At 33.8% G+C, this 22,103-nt stretch overlaps 1 protein-coding gene across 4 annotated transcripts in view; it reads left to right on the top strand.

The window, feature by feature from the left end:
• TRPS1 (transcriptional repressor GATA binding 1) overlaps positions 1–22,103 on the top strand; it is a 304,791-nt gene that overhangs the window by 1,907 nt on the left and 280,781 nt on the right. The gene's annotated exons all lie outside the window — the stretch shown is intronic.

Here is a 22,103-nt window from a genome sequence, read left to right as displayed (position 1 = left end):
GTTTTGGGTAAGAAAGCTTAAAGATGAAGTAAAATAAAATTTGAATAAGATTATTTCTTTTCTCTCTTATTCTACAATTTGATGCTGCTTTTGAAAAATTGGCAGTAAACGTTTAAATGAGGAAATGTGAAGCATAGAGTCAGGAAGAGTTAAGTTATGCAGAAGTTAAGTAGATTTGTTAAACTTTTCTAAATTTACCTGGAAGAGAGAGAAAGAGGTCAGAGAGTTAGAATAAGTACAAAGGGGCAATCCAGAGAGGGCCTGTCTGGGACAAAAATCAAGTGATAACCAAAGCCCTGCACTTTACTTATTTTGACTAACAAAAAGAATAAGAAAGCAAAAAACCTCTAACTACTCCATTAGAAATTTCTAGCGATGAAGTGAAAAACCTATGAATTTTGATGGCATCAAATTACTTTCTTGTTGGTTTTAGGAAAAGTTGATCATTTGGAAAAGACTGCCAGAGTTAGAAATGCAAGGGGGCAAAGGAAAGTAAGGGTGAAAGCCAGTGCTTGACGTGGACGAAATGAGAATGAAAGTTTCTGAACTGCATTCACTGTTTTTGAAGTTCTTACATGATGTGCATTCAACTAGAAAGCTGTCTCAGATATTCCACCACATTAATGTAAAAAAGCAAACAAACTCCAAAATGGTGAGAATTTTTTTTAATAGTATGCCAGGGCTGTGAATAAATACAGGGTTTGTATGAGAAAATGAAGTATTTCCTGTAAGTTGTCATGCTGACAACACTGTCTGGAAATAATACTAGTATTTTAAAGATTTTACTTTTTACTTTTATGTGAGAGTTTATTAATGACTTGATTTATCCAGCAAGTCAAATCCATTCTTCTTTGAGCTTATCTCTTCTCTTCTTTCTTTCTTTCTTTCTTTCTTTTTTTTTTTTACAATGCCCTTCATTGAAAAATCTGCAGAGTTAATAACCTACAGAGCCATCAGGTTGCTGAAGTTATAGGATTATTTCTGGGAATTATTTATATACAAACAAAACTAGGAGGAAAAATACATACATTGTCAAGATTATGACTTAGCTCTCTAAATAACAGGCATTCTGAAAATCATACTAATAGTCTAATAGAAAACTAGCGCCTCATATCTAAGTATTACAGCTGCTATGATATATACAAATGAATATGTTGTTCATGTATATGTAAATATAACATATCTATATGTACATCATAAATATGATTGAATTCATTCAAGGCTGATGGGTACAGGCAGCACAGTAAGTTTCTCCTCTCTCTTCTCCCCCCCCATTTATATTTGTAACTATTCCTTTAGCTTTTGGACTCTGATGTTTGGGTACTTCTTAAAGTTTTGCCTACTATCTAAAACCGTATTTTAAAATATAATCTTAAAACAAATTGTCATATGCAGTTGTGAGGGCTTAGATTCTTTTAGAACTAAAAGTGTCTAAGATGATAGGATTGAATGAAGCTTTTTTTTATGAATTCAAGATTTTCCTATGTACTAACATAAAAAGAAAAATAAAAATTCCAGGTGAGTCTATGAATCTTCACTGAATAATGTAACTTCTTGCTATATTTTAAGTATTTAATCTTAATATAGTTTGTGTTATACATTGCTACCGAATTTGCTGAGTATATTAATGTCCATATTATATGTTTACTTTATAAAGACATCATGATAATCCTCAGGGGAAGGGAATGAATGCATCTGTGACAAAAGACATTTTTTAAAATCTTAGCATTACAGTCCTATTTCATTTTTTGTGTATGCAAAGGGATAATTCAAAATTTGCAGCTAATGATCTGCAGATTTATATTAAGCCATCCCAATCATGTATTGTTTTAATAAACTCTCATCTTATCGTCTTTATCTTTATCCAAGTAAATAGACACTGTTGAAAGTTAGGTGTATGATTTTTTTTTAAGTTATAAAGGCATGTTGCTGAACCTCAATCTTAATTCCTATTTTGAAATTTGTATTAATGACAGATTTTAAACGTTTTAAGGTTTAGAAGAATCATTTTGATTTTAAGTCACTTTTTGATAGTTACACTCATGATGATGCTACAACAAAGCTTTTGTGTGTAACAACAAGAAATAGAAAAACTTTAAGACAGTTATTAGCAAGTTGCTAGTATAAAGGGAAAGAGAAAAAGCTTGCATATTAGGGATAAGTGATGAACTTGAAATGTAATCACTGACACAACTGAAATATATTCTGATTAAGATATTCTTCTAGTGTATAAAATGAAGCCATTCATTGACAGATTGACAACTTTCCAGTTGCTATTTGCCTTCACTTAATTTAGTTTCCATAGGACAACTAGTGTGGTAGTCTGGATCTTTTTTGGCAGGCACAGGAAAGTATAAACTCAGAAAATTCTGTCTCAAATATTACATCTCACAAGTCAAAATCAGGCTGATAAAAGTAAGCAAGTATTCACAGAAAGTTTCACAGGCTTTTCTTCTGTCGTTAAAACTTCATTTAGTTGTCAGACAAGACTCCCCCTCTCCCCTCCCTTTTTCAACTGTATTCAAAAATATTAATGATATTGATGATGAATTCTAAATTTTATTTCCTGTTCATCCTTCTTATAAATAATGGTCTGTTGATTTCTGGAGAAATTCATCACAGCATTTCTAGACCTGGTCTTAATATTTTTGTATATACATAAGATAAATAAAGTTGTCTTTTTCAATTGTTTTAAAGAAAGAAATTAATTCTTTTAATAGTATCATTATAATGGTTTGTGGAATGATAATATCCCTCATAGGAGGTTATGAAAAGTTTATTTTAACTTTGGAAATTAAGAATAGAATGTTTTTCTCACTAAGCACACTTATAATTCAGATACATATACAAAGAATTGAAAACCTCTAAAAGTACTATTTGTCCCCAAAAAAGGCCGAAGTTAGCATCTCCACTTTCATGCTCAAAAGCTTTAAACTAACTTGCGACTATTAAATGTTCAACATTTCAATGTTTTTTTTTAATTACATGTCGTAGAAAGATGTATGTAAGTCAAATCAACAAGCCATTTGTTTATTTGTGTAGAATGCAAATATGGCATTGCTGGAAATATGTTCATACTGTTGCTTTAGTAACACTAATATATCCATCCATCGAACTGTCACCCAGCTGAGTTTGTGATCACAGGTGAAGTAAGTAAGTTCCTCTTGGCATACTATGTTGTATCACTAAAAGCATGATTTAGTGTAAATTAGGCAGGGTTATCTGTGTTAATGGTGGGTCCAGAACTGATTTTGTAGAAATGTCTAGATAAAGAGAATTCATGTGAATTGGCAAGAGTTAGGTAAAGAAATCGGCATGATACCTGCAAATAGTTCTATAGTGAATTCTTTTATTTCAATCCAGTTTTCATTTTCTAAAGTACAACTGCAAATATCAAAACTCATTTGAACTTATCCATGAATTGGATAAGCTTTGAAGCCATCTTTAGGATTTATTTTCTACTGAAAAAGTTGTCATCTAAATACAGATGATCTTTTTCTTTAAAAAAAATCGACAAACTAATCTAAGATAAATTTCTTTCCTAAATACTTTTAATAAAAACTTTTAATTTTTAAAATGTTTCTAACTCTTTAAAAACCTGCAGTAAATGCTTTACAAGTGGCGAGACACCTTCCCTGGTGGTTTAGTTTATACAAGCAGGAAACTTTCTCTCCTACTCTTTCTTTCTCTCTTTCTTGTTTTCTTTAAACCAACTGACGTAATGCCAAACTTTGCTTTAAAAGAACAGACAGAAGTAATTGGTAGCTTTTAACTTTTAATAATGTTCTGGATTGGTTTTAGTGGCCAAAATACCATTTTTTTTAATTCAAGTAAAAACGGGCTTGTGGCCTGAGGAAGAAAGGCTCTGTTGATGCAGTTATTTTTATTCTTGTTTTTCAATCTGTTATTAAAAATCTTTCCTGCTGAGCTCTGCTGGATTTCTCCAATTGCTCTTTGTGATGGCTGGTGCATTTCAGGTTACAGTAACTTAACAGTTTGGGGATTTGGTTTTTTGGTGGCTATTGGAGTTTCATTCTCTTCTTTTCATTTGGAGAAACCATTTGTTTTGTTTTATTCCAGATAAATAAATTAATGTTAACTCTATTGACCATTCAGTGAGTATATTTCTATAAAGGAATGTTCCACCTGTTAGTGAGTCTAACTGTGATGTTAATGATTTTTAAGTGCATAAGAAGGAAAGCATGCGGCATTTCTTGTGGCATACTCTTTTTTTTAAACATTGGAAGTATTAACAAATAAGACAAAAATGTTTTTACTGGTAGACTTTTCCCCTTGTTTTTACATCACAGATGATGTGTTCATGCTTATTTATTTCCTAGACTTTTTAAAATCCTCATTTTATTTATTGCCTTTTCATCTCCTGTTGGCCTTCCTCAAACAAGAAGAACTTTCTCCAACTAAGTATGAGTATGACAAAAAACACCTAGGTGATGTTGATTGACGTCAGGACAACTTCATAAGTTGGCAAATTGAAAAGAGTTTCAAAGGCCAAAATAACTTGTGCCAGTTTTTTCCTTCTTTAAGTGGAGACACTCCATCCCAGGACAGAGGAGCCCCACCCCATGTGATGGATAACAAAATTCAGTAGCAAATTTTTTCATGTAAGCCTGATTTGGAGTTTAAGCCCCTATACTAATTTGTACCATGTCTAATTTTAACCCCAAATTTAATCTCATAAAGTTCTTTTTGGTTTGTTTCCATAAGCACATTTGAGACATCCTATAACCTGAAAATTGGCTATTATGCAGAATTAAAGAAAATATGTTTAGGGTATTTTTAACAACAACAACAATTATAATAATTGTTATTAATGTTAAAGGAACTTAATATGCACAGGATATCTTACTTGGTGCATGCGGAAAAGCCTGTAGAGTCTGGATTTATATTATGTGGCTCTTATCTTGTTCTCTTCATATCCACAAACTTTAGAAATGGTCAAATCTGGAGAGCTGAACATTTGATAACCACAACTTTGCTAAGAAAGCCATGGGGGAGGGGGTGCCAACTGAAGTCCTTCAGCTTTTTATAGTTTACACCAGTAGTGCAAAATACTAATGGTTTGTTTTAATAAGGCTGGGTTTATTTATTTATTTTTTTCGTTGAGTTTGCAAACATCAGTTTTAAGCATGAAGTTTGCCAAACATTTATTTTAATTTGATGTGTGTTGGTTTATTATTTTGAAAAATCAGGGCAAAAACCAATAATGATTTGAGGAAAAGGAGAGAGAGAGACAGAGAGAGACAGAGAGAGAGATTGAGAGAGATTGAGATTTAATACCAGATGTTTGTTTACTAATATAGCAAGGGGGTGTGGGGGGGGAGTTGAAGCTTTCAGGAAAATGACACAAAAATTCATCAGTTGTGCACAAAAGATCCTCTCCCCTTAAGATTATTTAAACAATATGGTTCAGTTTTGCCTGAAACCATTCTGTATCTCCACTACTTCAAGAATCCACCAATATCTCAGTTCCTGAGAGATTAAGGAAGACAGTTTCTGTTATGTAATGAACAGCAGTATTGTTTGAACAAAGGTAACATATTTTAATTTGTGTACTTTTTTTTTGGCAGTTGGCAGTAACATACTTCTAAAGTAGGGGGTGATCTAACAATATAAACATCTGAATATGCCTGAAATGACCGTGATATTTAAAATCTGTTTAAATCATTGGTGACATATATGTATGTATGCATGCATGTATGTATGTGTATGTATGTATGCATGCATGTATATGTGTGTGTATGTTTATATATTTTATGTGTTACGTATAATACATATATATCTTCTGTGTAAGCAAAGATAATATCGATGCAATATGAGGTAAATAAGCCTTAAAAATGCTTTCCCTGAGTATCTACAGTATTCAAATGTGAATGATTTTAAGGGTGTTCATGGCCTATTTTATAAAGTCTGCAGGTTTGAAATATGTATAGCATATAAAATAATGAATTCATCATTTGGCTAATGATATTTCATTTAATCTCTATTTATTGAAATGATGAAAACCTCAATTATGTCAGGATCCCATAAATATTACTTCTTTAAAAAATGACTTCTTTTAAAGGAAGCAGTTAATTTAAGCTGCATTTGCAGCATACATGATACCTACACATACATGCACATATACATATGCGTATATATGTCTATATGTGTGTGTATATAGATAGCATGACATAGCACATCTACTTTATGCCTTCTAAATGTTATAATTCACAATTTTGCCATCCAAAAATGTTATATAGATATAATATGAAACCTATAAAGGCTACTCTACTCTGACCCAAGTAGTTTTCCCTAGGGTGATGGATTCTCTGCGTCACCAGAATGTGATGTTATTTGCCAAGCTTGTAATACTGGTTTTGAGGCTTGCTGTATGTCACATTTCATAAAGCAACATAGTACAACAACTTGGTATCTAAGTAATTGATGAGATAGGAATAGTCTATGGAAAATACTTTTAATGGTTTAACACAAATTAGCTTTTAGCTTATAAGTTCAATTGTTAATATTCTTTGAAAGTTTAAAACCAAAAATATTTCATTTAAAGTTTTGGAGGTAAAAATGGACTATTGATTATAAATGTATCAAATATTTTTCTATCTGATTTTTCTTTTGATCTTTTGCATTCAATAAATGCCTTTTATCTGTTAACTTTTAATGTGTAATTAAGACAGTTTATTGGGAGATAAGAAATATGGTATTATAAGAAACACCAGACACATTCCTATCATGGAAGATAGATTTACTGAACTTCACAAGCAGTCATTGTTATTCCTTTGAGCATTATAATACTCAAGTGTGCATCCTGTATATAACATCAATAAACCACATGAAGACCAGTATTGTATGTTTAAGTTTCACTACATATTTTGCCTATCTGACAGAGACATGAAGGGTTTCTCAAAGCCTACCAAAACACACACACACACACACACACACACACACACACAGTTTTTACATGTAGAATTTGGATATAAGGTCATAACTTCCCAAATCAACAAGCCTAAAAATATAAACTATGATGACATTATAGAGGGAGGATCCCTGTAACTTTGAGTCATTTTTAGTATCCTCTTAGAACAATAAGCCTTAAATTTAAAACTGAGCCACATCTAGAGAGAGTGTCCATACATAACTAAGACAATAATTTATAGTAGCCTATTCACATACTATGTGATAAATTTCAGCTGCAGAAAAATGAGGTAGTACTAATGATCTAGTTTTTGCATTGTTCACTCGTTTGAACTATGTATTTTCTTTGCATATCATGACTTTAAATGTGTGTACTCCTCTAATGAGGTAAGGTGCACGTATGACACCTGAACATTTACAAAGTGCTCATCTCACTAAATATAAAAGCACTTACTTATACACATATACCATTTTTATATTACATCACACATTGACATCTTTGGATTCCATAAAATGAAGATTTAATACATCAAAATTGTTCAGTGTAGCTGATTATGTATTAGGATTTTGGCTCTAAACAGATAAGTAAAACAAAAATGGTAGGAAAGATTAACAACCAATTTTTTGTGATTCCTTTGACATTCCCGCATGTACACATCAGTAATAGCTCTTAGCAGGTCAGAGAAATACAAGGAGTAGTTAATTTTCTCTTCATGTATTTAAGTTCTTCTGATCACATTCATTTCTAAGACGAAAGGAAAACTGAAGAGATTTTTACATTTATCTTTATTTTATATTTAAATGTAAATATTTATTTTTATAAAATAATTTACCCAATTTTTACTTGTAAAAATAATATCAGCTAACCAATGAAAGCTAAAAAAACCCACTTATATTTAGGGGGGCAGTATTAATTAAGAACAGAATTATGACATTAATTTTCATGTTATTCTAGTTCTTGGAGCTCACAAACTATCAATTACTGTTGGACATGCAGTCGAAATATTTTAGGGTAAATCTTATTCACAGAGTTTTACTCCCAATTTAGTTTTTTCAACATATCTTTACACTAGGATGCAAAGCTCTTAGGTTATTTAGTGGAAAAGAAAGTGACAGTGGAAGTATTCTCTTGCGTGGATTTTAAAGTAAGTTTACAGTTCAGTTTTTCACGCTTAGGTAAGTTTGGGAAAATGTTCATCACAGTATATATCCCAAACCCAAAGTGTTTAAAACATTGGTTATGTATAATCTGAAAAAGAAATATCATTTTGTAGTAAATTCTCTTTTGGAATAAATTTGTGACACTTTTTGTGTATATATGATGGTGTTATGAATTCTTTCATGAGATTCACTATAATGTATTACTATCTAAACTATATTGAAATGGAATTGTACTTTTAAAAAAACTTTATGGTAGTTTCTTCTGCTTTTAATTAACACTACCCTTCTAAAGTGACTTCAGTTCTTGAAAGTCACATTAGGCTGTTTCTATAAACTATTTTAAATGCTTTCAAAAAATAGTGACATTAAAATAATTTTTAGAGAGGGAAGAGTTAAATCCATTGGGCTTTTAGTCGCTGATGGAAACATGTTGGAAAGTGTATCCATAAACATTTATGTATGACTGTAGATACATATACAATCACATGATTTTGAGGATTAATTGTATCAAACACATTGTATGTCTTTGTATGAGCTCTTCATTTGTGAACAAGTCTTTGTGTATTTATACACACATGCACTTCTACATTTGCCTAGTTTATGTTAAGTATTTTAATGAAGCTCTTCATTTAAGAGTCACGTCTAAGAAGTTGAAAGGTGTGAGTAAAAGTAGCTCAAGCCTATATGGTTTTCTTCTTTTTGCCCTTTCCCACTTTGAATTCTCTCTCAAAAAGATATACATCTGAACAGAAGGGGGACTAAGATACTGTAAAATCCATTATAACATAAAGATTGTTGCAGCATATGGCTGCACTTATTTATATATTTTTGAGACAGAAAACTATAACTTTCTTTGTCAGATGAAAACTTATCGGAATAAAATGCTCAGCAGAATCCTTCACACTAGTCAGCTCCAGCTTTGTGTAACATCGTATGGTGTAGCCAACATGTAATTTTATACATAGGTATAAAATTAAGGAACAGAAATGAAGAGAGCTAGTTTTAAGTTCAAGGTAAAGTAAAGCCGGAATTTTTCCCTTTGGAAAATCCACTACCTGTAGTAGAAAGTGTGATGTGCAAGTGGAGGTTTGAGACAGAATAATTCCATTTATTATGGGATCCTAGAGTAAAACTATACTGAGACCTAGTGTGGTTCCTGTGGATTACTCTGCAATGTTTATTATTACCATTTTCCTGTGTTTTCCCTAGTTAGGATCTAATCCTTCAGTGTCTAGAGCAGTACAGAGTTTAAGAATTTCCTCATTGAGAACAAAAACTTGCCAGCTGCAAGATTTCCCTACCTTTCTTTCTAATATTTATATATTTTGGAAGGTGGATGGCATAAGAAGGAGAAGGAAGACACAGATTGTAAAGTAATAATTTACTGTTTATTGTTTGCTGTCAAGGAGACTACTGTCATTCCATTTCTGTGAAGAAACTCATAATGTGTTGAGTGGAATTAAATAAAGTTGTGGTGTAATTTTGAGAGAATTTTAAGATCTGGTTGTGACATATTCTTGGCAAAAGGTTAATTTTCAGTTACTGTGTGCTTCCACCAAACCGACTTCCAATTTTATGAGATGCATTTGAACGCGGATGGTATTTAAAATGCTTGGTGTTAGCTTGTTTCAGTGCAGAGATTCAAAGATTCTTATGATTCATGAGTATCTTAGGTGTGTGGACCAGAAAGAAACAGTAATATAGACAATGTTAGTCTTCAACCTGAGGGTATTTAATATATCCTCTTAGGTTTTCAATTGTTTTTTTTTCTTATATTAATGGCAAATAGAAGTCGCCTTAGTAACATTGATTTCATGAACCCGTATTTGTAGTTTGATGCTTTTCCTCATGCTGAGAAACTTGAAAAATTAGTTGAGTCAGATTGTATATCAAGTTTTAAAGAACCACATTAACTAGCATGGCGGCCACCTACTGAAGGAGAGATTCATTGGGGTTCTAGAATTGGTCTTAGCCTTTTCACATTCTATGATCCTGCGATTTATGAGGTAAATACAAAATTTTTTTTCATAAAATAAACACAAGTGGAATAACTTACTAACAAAGTAATTGTGTAGTAAATGTTTAGGAAAACAGTGACCTTTTTTCAGGGGTTATAGGGAATAGAATGGGTTGAGAATGTGGGTCTAGAGAATAATTTGGTTTATCATCATGCAGGAACACTTTTATGGTTAAATGGTTAAAGTTGTTCTTGGCGATGAAAAATCCCTGAGTTAATCCTTAAAATGTTAATTGGACTTTGTATCATGAGGATTATTTGTTTCCATGACAAAATTACAGATTTTCATTATTTCTCATTTCAATATTGAAAATTCTATGTTAGCAACACTATTATAGGGGTTTTTTTGATGTTACTATTATCCATGAAATATGTTTATTTAAGCTTAAAAAGGTATGGGGAGGGCAGTTAGGGTTCAGAGCTCCTTTCAGTTCCTATATTCTAGAAAATTTTCCATTTTATTTTATTTCCATGAAAGCCAAAATGATGGTCTACTTACTCTATATAAATCAGTGATTTCCCTCACTTTGAATATTTTCAGAAACCATTCTTTTAGCAACACAAAATGGGATCAGTGAGTTCAATTTAACTGTCTCATGCTGTATGCTATTATGACATTTTTCTTATTTGGAAGATTTATTTTTTCCTGAAGAGAAAATTAAAGACAATATATGAGAATAAACTTCTTCTCTGTAACATTTTTGTACTTTTGCTCATTAAAAACATTATCCCCAAAGAATATAGTTATTCTACTTATAATTTACTTACATATAATTTTGAACTTGTTAAAATACCAAGCTTTACTTTCTTTTTTCACTTTAAACTTTCTAACAAGTATCGTACTTAAAAATTTGATCAACAAATAAACATTTTTAACCAAATTCAAAAATATTATGAGACCATTCTGTGCAATCAGTATAATAACAGAAACTCATAGCATACATTATAAATATGCAAGGCTTACAATATAAAATATTATACTGAGATATTATAGTTTTTGAGTAGAATAGATGGAATTAGTTTTGTCAAAATATCTTTTATGCCATTTCTTTCACTTAATGCATATCTCTAAGTTGTTGGTGTAATCTTCTGTCTCTGCCAAGGATCTCATTTAAAAATGATGAGCTCTGTTCAGAACTGGCATTATTTTTTAAATTAATAAGATGCTGCTAGCCATAATTAGAGATACAGTATACAGTAAAGAAGTAACAATCCCATATGCTCACTCTGAAGGGCCTTTAAGTACATTTATGCTTGAGAACAAATGTAACAAATGCTAAAGATGTGGCCAGCATTACAGGCAAAAGGGTGCAGTTGATCCTTTGAGACTAGTCAAATCCCATGCTTTGCTTTTTGTATTCTCCCCGTAGTATGAAAGAGATTTATGTAATTTTGATGTTCATTTTATTTCCATTATACCTAAGAAAGTGATAGCTACGTGGCCTAGAGTGAGATTCTTAGCCTTTCTGAGCCTCTCCTTCCTCATCTGCAAAATATAAGTATTTGCTTAAAAAAATAGGGCTGTTGTGAAAATAAAATGAGGTAGTATGTATGAAGATTTCTGCAAACCTTAAAGCATTATATACAAATTGTTACATGATGCACCATGATGGGTTGCTTTAATCAAAGATAGTCATCTCGACTGAGTTTTGTTTGAGTTAAATGAAGTTTGTGGAGTAGAGGTTTGAGAGCATCATTCCTTAAAAGCAACATTATCACGTTCTTTGAAAAATTACAGTCCATAAAATTCTTTAACCTGCAACATCTAGGTGAAATAGAATAATATTGTCCATTTTCATACCAAGACTTCAATTTCTGATTAGAAATATAAGATTTAACTAATCAATGTACTGTTTTTTGTCCAAATATGCTTAGGAAAAAACTCACATTTCAAAAAATAAATTTCTTGAAGGCTTTTGAAAGTTTCTTCAAAAATCTATGTGTTTAGTAGGTCAAATATTAATCTCATTTTCCAGATGAGAAAACTGAGGCTCAACAATTTTAAATAACTTTACCAAAATTACAGAGATTGTGTCAGATTTGGGGTTTGAGACCAGTTTTGCAGAGTCTAATTTTTGTTTTGTTTCTATTATACCACACAGGACTGTTGTGTAGATTAAAGTGAAATAATACATATGAAGACTTTTGAAGACCTTGAAGTATTGTGTAAATAAATCTCCATGATTCATGGTTGTAGGTTACTTCATTTCTGAGCCACCAGATAGTCATCTTAACTGAAATGGAAACAACAGAATTTCATTTGAGAAAATATCTCTGTCCAGACCGTTTATTTGATTTAGTTAAAAAAAAATACTAACAGTGTGACTGTCTCCTCCTTTTTTAATATTGTATAAGAGAATCAGAATTTCAGTTAGGTGAGACCATCCAGTTTGAGCCATCCAATTGGTGCCTTAGGCAAAATTGTCTCTACTATGTGCCTGACAAATGGTTATCCAACTTTTGCTTAAAAACCTTGTTTGGTGGAGAATGATGGGAGCAGGGTGTCTCCCTCCAATAGAAGTCCACTCCACTTTTGCATAATTTTTATTTTTCTAAGGGTTTTCCTTATGTCAAAATTAAATTCCCCTCTTTGTGGCTTTTGTCCATTTCTCCTTGTTCTACACTTTGGGGTCAAGCAGGACAATTCTAAATCATCCTCCATGTGAAAGTCCTTCAAGTACTTGAAGACAATTAAGCTATACCCTCCTTAAATCTTTATTTCTCCAAGCTACACTTCCCCAATTCCTACAATAGATCCTTATATGATATGTTCTCAAGGACTTTTGCCAACCTTTTCTCCTTCTGTATGTTCTCTAGTTTATCAAGGTCCTTCTTAAAGCATGGCACCTAAAATTGACAGTGGCAATCCAGATGTGGTCTGACAAGGGCAGGGTAAAGGTGGACTGGTACCTCCTCGGTGCTGACCACAACATTTCTTAATGCAGCTTAAAATCACAGTGGAGGGAGCTAGGTGACACAGTAGATGGAGCATTGGGCCTGGAGTCAGGAAGACTCATCTTTCTGAATTAAAATCTGACCTTGAACACTTACTAGCTATGTGACCTTGGGCAAGTCATTTCACCCTAGTTGCTTCAGTTATTTATCTATAAAATGAGCTGAAGAAGGAAATGGCAAGCCACTCTAGTATCTTTGCCAAGAAATCCCCAAATGAGGTCATGAAGATTCAGATAAGACTGAAATGACTGAACAACAACAAAAACATCACATTAACTTTTATAGCTGTTATATCTTTTATTTTTACTTATATTGAGTGTGTATATATACATATAGTATGTGTGTGTGTGTGTGTGTGTGTATATATATATATGTACACACACACACATATATATATATATATATATATATATATATATATATATATTTACTTATATTGAGCTTGCCTTCCATAATCCTTCCCCCAAAACAAACAATTCTTTATCATATAATTTTATGTAGAGAACACAGAAACAGAAAGAGGAAAGTTATCAGTAACCTAAAGTTGAATGCTAAGCTGAGCTCTCACACTTGGTGTTTTTTTTTTTTTGCTTGTTTGCTTGTTCTATCTGTCATTTATCTACTTACTTGTTTATTTTATGATGAGCAGCTTCTTGGTTTGTCTATCTGTCCACCAAAGTATGTCTATACCCATCTTCCTTATCTCTCTCTCTCTTCCTTTTCCTATATATTTTTCAGTATAATATTCAGGAGCCGACTAAGGTTCAAAAAAAGCTTTAAGCCCAAAGTTTCACTAATTTAGGATCATTTCTGTTGGAAAGCATTGTCTGGTCTATGAACACCCTGCTGTGAAGTTAGTGAAATCATTTTCTCGGTGGCCAAATCTCTATTTGGTAGTTCTACATTCATCTTGTTTGGGATTGTTTCTTTCTCTGCAGTGACAATGGAAAAGTTTCATATATGATCTAAGTTTTGAAGACTTGTCCAAGGAATCTATCTCTCATTCGAAATTTTGTGTTTTGTTCTGTTTTTCCCCCTTTTTGTTTCTGTTGCTCTATTTTTAAACAAACTGATTTCATTGAAAATATTATAATGCGCTGTATGTTGTGGGAGACTGAATCTCCTTTAATGAGCACCCTATTTTCATACTCGGTATGGTACATCTAGGACCTTCACAAGAAATGGGAGTAGAGGAGTTAGGACTGATTTGATCTGTTTAACCAATTCTCATCTATCTCTGGCTATTGGAGGTAGTGGAGGGAAATAAGAGACAGCAGTAATAATTTTTAGAATCTGGTTTCTGTTATAAAAAGAATAGCTCACACTTATTTAGAACTTTCATTTTTACTACTTTCTTTATACTCTGCCTGTGAGAGAAAATCCACATTTTATTGTTGGGGAATTTAAAACTGGAAGAAACTCTATAGCCCGTTAAGTCCAACCACCTCACTTTAAAGATGAAGAAATTGAGGAACAGAGAGGTTAATTGACTTCTCTGAGCCACACAGTAAACATCTGGGGCAGGATTTGAACCTGAGTCTATCCCTGACTCCAGATTTATCGTCCTATAGCTACACTATCTCTCTACATTGTTTGAGCTATTTTCCTGTTATGTTCTAACAATTCTATAATTTTTCCATATTTGGGATGTTAAGAAAAAAAACATCATCTCAGTGGAATTAGAGCCTATCTCTTCTTTGAATAGATCAGATTTTCTTTATTTGTTTGCAGCAATTCATAGTCCCCTCAGCATGTTGAAAAATGATAAATATGTTTATATATACATATCTATATATATATATATCTATCTGAGTTTGATGCTGAGAAATCAATCATTTAATTTTTAACCATTTGAAAATTATTCACTGCACTTTACATACACTTCTTAATGTTTCTACAAGTAAATTTAAATAATAAAAATAGATCTCATTGACTAAAAATTGTTTTTATTATTAGTACTGAATTCTGACTCAAGTGAGAATAATTTTCCAACTTGGGATGAAATTACAAATGAGGATTTTAATATATGTTCAGTGTGCTTACTTTTTATTTTAGAGTTGCTGCTGGTTCCCTCCCCCTTACCATGTACACACTCTACAAAATGGAAATTATCTTAATGACATATTTACCATAGCTAATTTTCTTTTATTATTTTGGTTTTTCAACATTAGTAAGAAGTAAAACCCAAGCTTTTTATGGCTCCCTCTACTCAATGAAAAAGTAGTACTATTTTTTATAGTCTTTCCCCCCCCTTCTTAGAGAAGAAAAGGCAAAAGCATGAATGGAGAACTTGAATTTCACATTCAAATGTTTGTGTAATTTCATAGGATTGTAAAATCACTGAATGACAGGTGCATATTAGGTCCCATTGGCCTTCTAAAGGTCATCCTTAAAAATGATTGTCTGAGGTGAGGGTAGCCCTGGGTATTCTGGACACTTCTGAGGACAATGTGTGATTCTTGTTTGGAATGACCCCGAAACGGTTTTCACCTCAGACCCTTGAAAAACACATAAAATGCCCATTAGTCTCTTGGATAGATTTTGGTGTGTCACCTCTTTTTCTGGATTGATTTGAATTAGAGTCCTTTGGACAAATTTCTATCACCCTTGACCCCAGGCAAAGCACTTTTTTCCATTATTTGGGATAATGATTTTTTTTCCTAAGACATTACAGCAAGAAACTTTTTGAATCATTTTGTATTCTTTAAAATAAAAGCACATATAAATTTAATATCAGGGAAAACAATGACTTTTAATAATCTTTTGATATTCTTATCAGTATGTTTTGGGGTTGAGTGAAGGGGGAGGCTTTCATCTTCTTGTAGGAAGATTTATCCTTTCATTTCAGACATAATTCCATTAAAACATACTATCATTGTGGGTTATTTGGTTTTATACGGGATGGACCTATAAAAAATAAGGATTGTTAATGTGTGTGTGTGTGTGTGATTCTGTGTGTAATGGACTACCTGAAATAAATAAAATGCAAAATATTACAAAGGAAACCAGTTATGTAGAAATAGTTATCAAAGTATTGTTTTAAAAACAAGTTCATGGACCCCTAAGTTAAGAACTTTTATGTTAAACAGAGGAAGGGTAAAAACTTGAACTATGATTACTTGCATATAGTTTTTTGTTTGGCTTCTACTATTATCTATCATCAATTCAGTCTACTTAGTTATATTTTCCTCTGACTTGGATGTCATTAAGTACTCCTCCAATGCTTAGCCATGTCTAAGAAGTGAGCCTGTCATCTCAAAGGATGTGGCAGTGAAGAGCTAGCTCTAGCAGGTTCTTACCAAGATATGAAGGCTTGGGGACATCCAGTGATGGCTTGTACACCTGTTTCTGAGGACCTGCTAAGTGCCGGGAAGCTTACCACCAGGATGGCTTTAGGATGATGAATGTGTCAGTTTAGAGGGCAATCTACAGAGGTATAGAGGAGTTTTGATCTACATCAATGAAGTAAGTGCCTACAATAATAAAGTTATAGGACTATGAACTGTTGAAGTAAATCTCTGGCTACAAGTTCAGTATTAGAAGAATACCTATGATAACCAAAAGTACTCTGTTTTTCTGCTTAACCAAGCCTCCCTTTGAGTTTTCTGGCTAATTATAAATTCAGTCTCTTTCTCTCCCTTTTTTTTTCCATTTTTACCAGGTTAAATTCTTTCTTTTCACAACTGTAGCATTTTACCTTATAGTATTAGTGTTACAGGGTCAAAATCAAGCTAATATACTACTTCCATTCATCTGGGTTTTGCTTAGGCTCACATAACTAGAAATTTTCAGTTAGCTTTTACGACAGGTGTCATCAAGATCAAAATTTGAAGACAGAATAGGAATAGGTATATTTGTGTGTCAAATGATTTCCTTTCCACTTAGTAGGAAATGTGACTGCCCAATAAATCAATATGTCCTTTCTCTCTCACCTAGTCCCCCTACTCCCCCTCCTAAGCCATTTAATATTTCAGTAGCTTATTTACCCACTTTTCAAGTGAGCCTTTTCCAAAAACTCCTTAAGCTGTTTTGTTGCTGTTCTCATGGCACATATTATTTTTGAGTGAAGAATGTGATGGGTGCTTTTCAGGACGTGGTTAAATAGCATCATTCCCTGCCCATCAGGCTTTGAATCCCAGTGTAGTTGTTTATGAAGCATTCCTGGCATCTAGGGGGAATTCAGTTGCAAGTTATGTAGCTAATGTGTTACAGCTGAAGTCTAGAGATGACGAATGGGCACAAACTCAGGAATAAATTTAGGTTACAATTCACGAGTTTTAACAATGGCTTCTCTTGCTTCAAAAATTGAATGTTACTTTTCTGATTAATTTTCCCTAGGTATGTTGTATCTTGCAGTGGGCTTAGCAAAAAAGGAGAATGAGGCTTGATGAGATAGAGTAATAAGAAAACTTAGAGGTCAAAGTCATCTCCATGCCTTTGTTAACACTGTTCATTCAGTTCAGTTCAAGTGCACCTCAATGTGGGCAACCTTATTTGTTTCTTCATTTAAATTGCTTATAATTCACAGGGCAGAGGTATATATCTAACAGATTGTAAGCTTCTTGAGGACAGGGACTGTCTTTTGCCTCTTTTTCTATCTTCAGAACTTAGCACAGTACCTAGAACGTAGCTTTTAATAAATGCTTGTTGACTGATTGACTAACCATTAAGTCTGTAAGATGATTTATTTTATGATGGTCACAATATGATCTTGTCACACTTTGTTGCTACTACAAGGGTTGTCATCTGTTGCTTAATTACAAAACCTTAGAGTCTGATACTTGGGCATATTTTAATTTATAAAGCACATTGAATTCCATTCCTTTTCTGGCTAAGCACTCATGGGAGTGCCATTTAACAGACAGTGAAACTGAGACAAAGAGAAATAATTGCATAGTCTTGGCTCATCTTCAAATATTGTAAAAAGTTTTTGATTTTCCCTGTGTGGGTATGCCCTTCTCCAATGCAGTTCACAACCCTGTCATGCCTCAGCAGATGCTTTCCTGAATTAGTATGCTTTTCTAAATTCATTACCTTATATAATGGTGATGAGATTTGCTAAATTTATTTGTTAGTCTTCAGAAATAAAATACAAAGTCTTTTGCTAGGCCTTCACACAGAGTTTTTTCTTCTTGTTATGACCTAAGAGAGCTTCAGCTCTGCTTGGCATAGACCTCAAGGTGTCAGGGTCATTTTCATACTATAGTGAGGCATCAGAGGAGGACTTTGCTTATCATAGATAGGAAAATGAAAACAGCAGTTTGTCATGCCTTGCTGACATTGCATCAGTCTGTGGCAGTTCAAGGTAATCATACATGCAAATGTTTGATAAAAGAATGCACCCTCACAACATGATAATATTGTGCTCCAGGGCTATTACACAGACTTGTAGATTTAACATACATGTGTTAGAATTTCTCAGTGCATGTGGGTACATGCAAGAGCATGTGTTATGCAGGACTGATTTTTTCCATATAATGAAAGGGACCTGCAGAGTATCCAGTATTAGAGTGCTAAGAAGAACATATTCATGTTGACAGTCAACAGTTGCAGGTAGACTATATGTGCATAGGATATGCTTGGGGGCACAGACAATAGCCTGATGAGGTGGGACTTCAAGACAATGTAGGTTTGGGATACTCAGAAGTGAGGCTGGACTTTTTAAAAAATTCACTTCAATTTAATTCAGTGAATAATTGTTGATCATTTCTGATGTACAAGACTTTGTGATGGGTATCATGGAATGTACAAACAATTGAGTAGGATGATCCCTTTACTTAATGAAGTACACAGTCTACTAGGAGAGACAAGTTAAATAAGGAAATAACTCTAAAAGGAAGCATAATGTGATAAATATGGCAATGTAGGTTCAGTGACCAATATAGGTCAATAACTGGATTGCTCTTCAGAAGGCTGCAAAGAAGAGGAGTGTTGGCATGGCGGTGGTTGCTATTGTTTGTTTTCCATGTTAAGTCCTAATATTTCACTGAGTGCTTGGCTTCTTTATTAGTCACATCTCCTTTTGTAATAAAATCTAAATAATTTCTTTGAGGTTTTATTGTTAATGTTTGTATGAATTTGTCCTGGTCTTTCTGTGATTTTTCTTATCTTTCATACTCCTTCCTCTTTTATTTGCAAATGGAGAAGTGACTGAGTGCTTCAATACATGAACCTATGAAGTACATTAGGTTTCTTTTAGTTAAACAGTACAGGAAATTTATTAAAACTTGTTACTGGTATGTATTCCCAGAGACACATTAACATGAAATCATGAAGAGTAATCCTGAGGTGATTTACTTAGTGAATGAGCAAATACCATCCTTTCTAGGAGAAAACAAGTGACTGCTGTTTCAGTATGTCTCTCCTTTTTGCCTTTTAAAAGACACACACACACACATTCATTCACCCTCTTCCTCATACTCCTCACTACATCCTAATAATTTCTCAAAAACACTTCTCTCAGCTAATAAGTTTTACCATCTTTTAAAATCATTTGAAAGGAGGTATATTGTTAGTGTAGCAAACACATGTTTTGTAGTTCTTACCTCAAAATTTATAAGCTACTTATAAATGACTGTAGACAGAGTTGCCTTTGCTGTTATATTGCTGTTTAATAAGTAGCTTAAAACAAGCAAACAAACAAACCACATAACGCAACTTCCAGTTATTTTCCACAACGATGTCTGAGGACATTCTTTTGTTTGAAAGTGAGTTGGGGAAATATAGCTATGCAATTTTGGTAGGCTCCACAGCTTAAAAATCTCTGTTTTGTAGTTTCATAATCCCTGACATCATTGTCCAGCCCTAATGTTTGCTAAATGCTGAAATAGAGGAAGGAAATGTATGTTTTGGCTACAAGAAAAATGTTCTTCATCAGGCTGTAAGTAGGAGGGGTGGCCTTTGCTGAAGATGCCTCTACTTGCCAGCTGGACAGCACATGTGCTGCAGGAGTTTCCTGCTCCCTAAAGCTGTGTGGTGCCCTTTAATAAGGGGATGGGACACTGTTAGCTTGTATAGCTTTTGCACTTGTGAAAACAAAAGGGCAAGGAGCATGCAAACTTTGCCCCAGGGCTGGGCACAATTTGCATCAAATCAAGCCCCTTGGAGCATCCTCTCAACTGGGGGCACCATAAGAAGTCCTGCCTCTTTATAAAAAAAAAAATAGTAAGGTGGTGGACATCTCTACTTGGTCTACCTCTACAAAAGCCAAAGGCTGCCTGCCAAGTGTCCACCTAGAGTCCCACTCAATTTCTCATTACCACCTTTCCTGTTTCCCTTAGTCCTGTTTTTCATCATGTAAGTGTGAATAGCTTTGAGTTGCTACATCTTCCGGGGTAGTAATAGGATTTCAAAGATTAGACGGCTTCCTCACACTAGTGCTTTTCCAGGCTTTAAACATCCTTAGGCCCTAATCAGTGATGTGACTATGCTCTACTGTTTATTGCTTTGGTGATCAAATGAATGGGCTGGCCAGAAACTCTTTGTAAAGTTTTTAAAATCTGTTTGGTTATAATATATTAAGAGGGAGAGGAGAGAGAGAGAGAGAGAGAGAGAGAGAGAGAGAGAGAGAGAGAGAGAGAGAGAGAGAGAGAGAGGAGAGAGGGAGAGAGAGAGAGGAGAGAGAGAGAGAGAGAGAAGAGAGAGAGAGAGAGAGAGAGAGAGAGAGAGGGAGAGAGAGAGAGAGAGAGAGGAGAGAGAGAGAGAGAGAGAGAGAGAGAGAGAGAGAGAGAGAGAAGAGAGAGAGAGAGAGAGAGAGAGAGGGAGAGAGAGAGAGAGAAGAAGAGAAGAGGGAGAGAGAGAGAGGAGAGAGAGAAGAGAGGAGAAGAGGAGAGAGAGAGAGAGAGAGAGAGAGAGAAGAGAGAGAGAGAAGAGAGAGAGAGAGAGAGAGGGGAGAGAGAGAGGAGAGAGAGGAGAAGAGAGAGAGAGAGGAGGAGAGAGAGAGAGAGAGAGAGAGAGAGAGAGAGAGAGGAGAGAGAGAGGAGAGAGAGAGAGAGAGAGAGAGAGAGAGAGAGAGAGAGAGAGAGAGAGAGAGAGAGATTGTTATCTCTTGTAAAAGTCTACATGAGTATAAGTAATTGCCTCTTTTGCCTCTTCTTGGCTCTCTTACAGTAAAAAGGCTGTGATCAGCAAACTTTTGCATTGTGCATGTGAGGGGAAGTTGTTGAATGATATGGAGATATGTTGCACTTAATCTTCACAGCTTCGTCTTTCTTAATGTATTAAATATATATTAAAGAAGTAAAAACGTTGCTGAAGAGTTGTCAAAGTGTAAGTGGATTCTAAATAGGTCTACCTGTGTTTAAATAAACAAGTCTTAGATTGCTGGGATTAGGGTGGGAAACAGCTAAACTAGCTATTTCTTAATCAAATTTCATTGATTGAGTTTTAACAAAATTCTGATTTTTTTTAAATGAAAGAATATAAAAAAATATAGTGAGGCTCAGTTTGCTTGATTCCTTCTAAACCAAAATGAAAAATACAATTCTCTTCTTTCTCTCTTTTATTTAAACCCCCCCCACTAAATCATCTTCAGAATTGTAAATTGTTTGTCTTTTAGCTAATTCATGAATTGTTATAATCAAAGTAAATTAGTTTTTCTTTTAAGAACTTTTTAAAGAAAGTGCCGTTGTTGCTGTTGTTTCATGTTAACCCCCCTTTAAGCTCAGGCCTGAAAAGAATGTTCTATGTTTATGTGCGAGTGTATGTGCATGTGTATGCGAGTGTGGTGTTTGTATTACATAAACCTTTATTTTATGCAGACTGTACTTGTAACATATGCACTGAAACCAAGCTGTCTTATCTGATCTCAGGAAGTCTTGCGGAAATCAGTTGTGGGCTCTGTCTCTTGATTCCTCTCTCCAGTGTTCTCTCTTTCTCTGGTTACCTTCATCTCTTATTTTTCTCAGTGTCTCTTACTGCTTGTAGGAAGGTTTCTGTGCCTATCTTTTGTGTCAGTCTCCCTCACCCATTCATTCTTAGTTTTTTTTAATGTCTGTCTCATTTGTATTTCTTTCTGTACCCTGCCTTACTTCCAATTTCT

This window comes from Phascolarctos cinereus, unplaced genomic scaffold (assembly GCF_003287225.1).
Source record: "Phascolarctos cinereus isolate Bilbo 61053 unplaced genomic scaffold, phaCin_HiC Scaffold_4;HRSCAF=312, whole genome shotgun sequence".
Lineage (NCBI taxonomy): Eukaryota > Metazoa > Chordata > Mammalia > Diprotodontia > Phascolarctidae > Phascolarctos > Phascolarctos cinereus.
The sequence above is the reverse complement of the archived record's forward strand: the minus strand, read 5'-3'. Positions and strand labels throughout refer to the sequence as shown.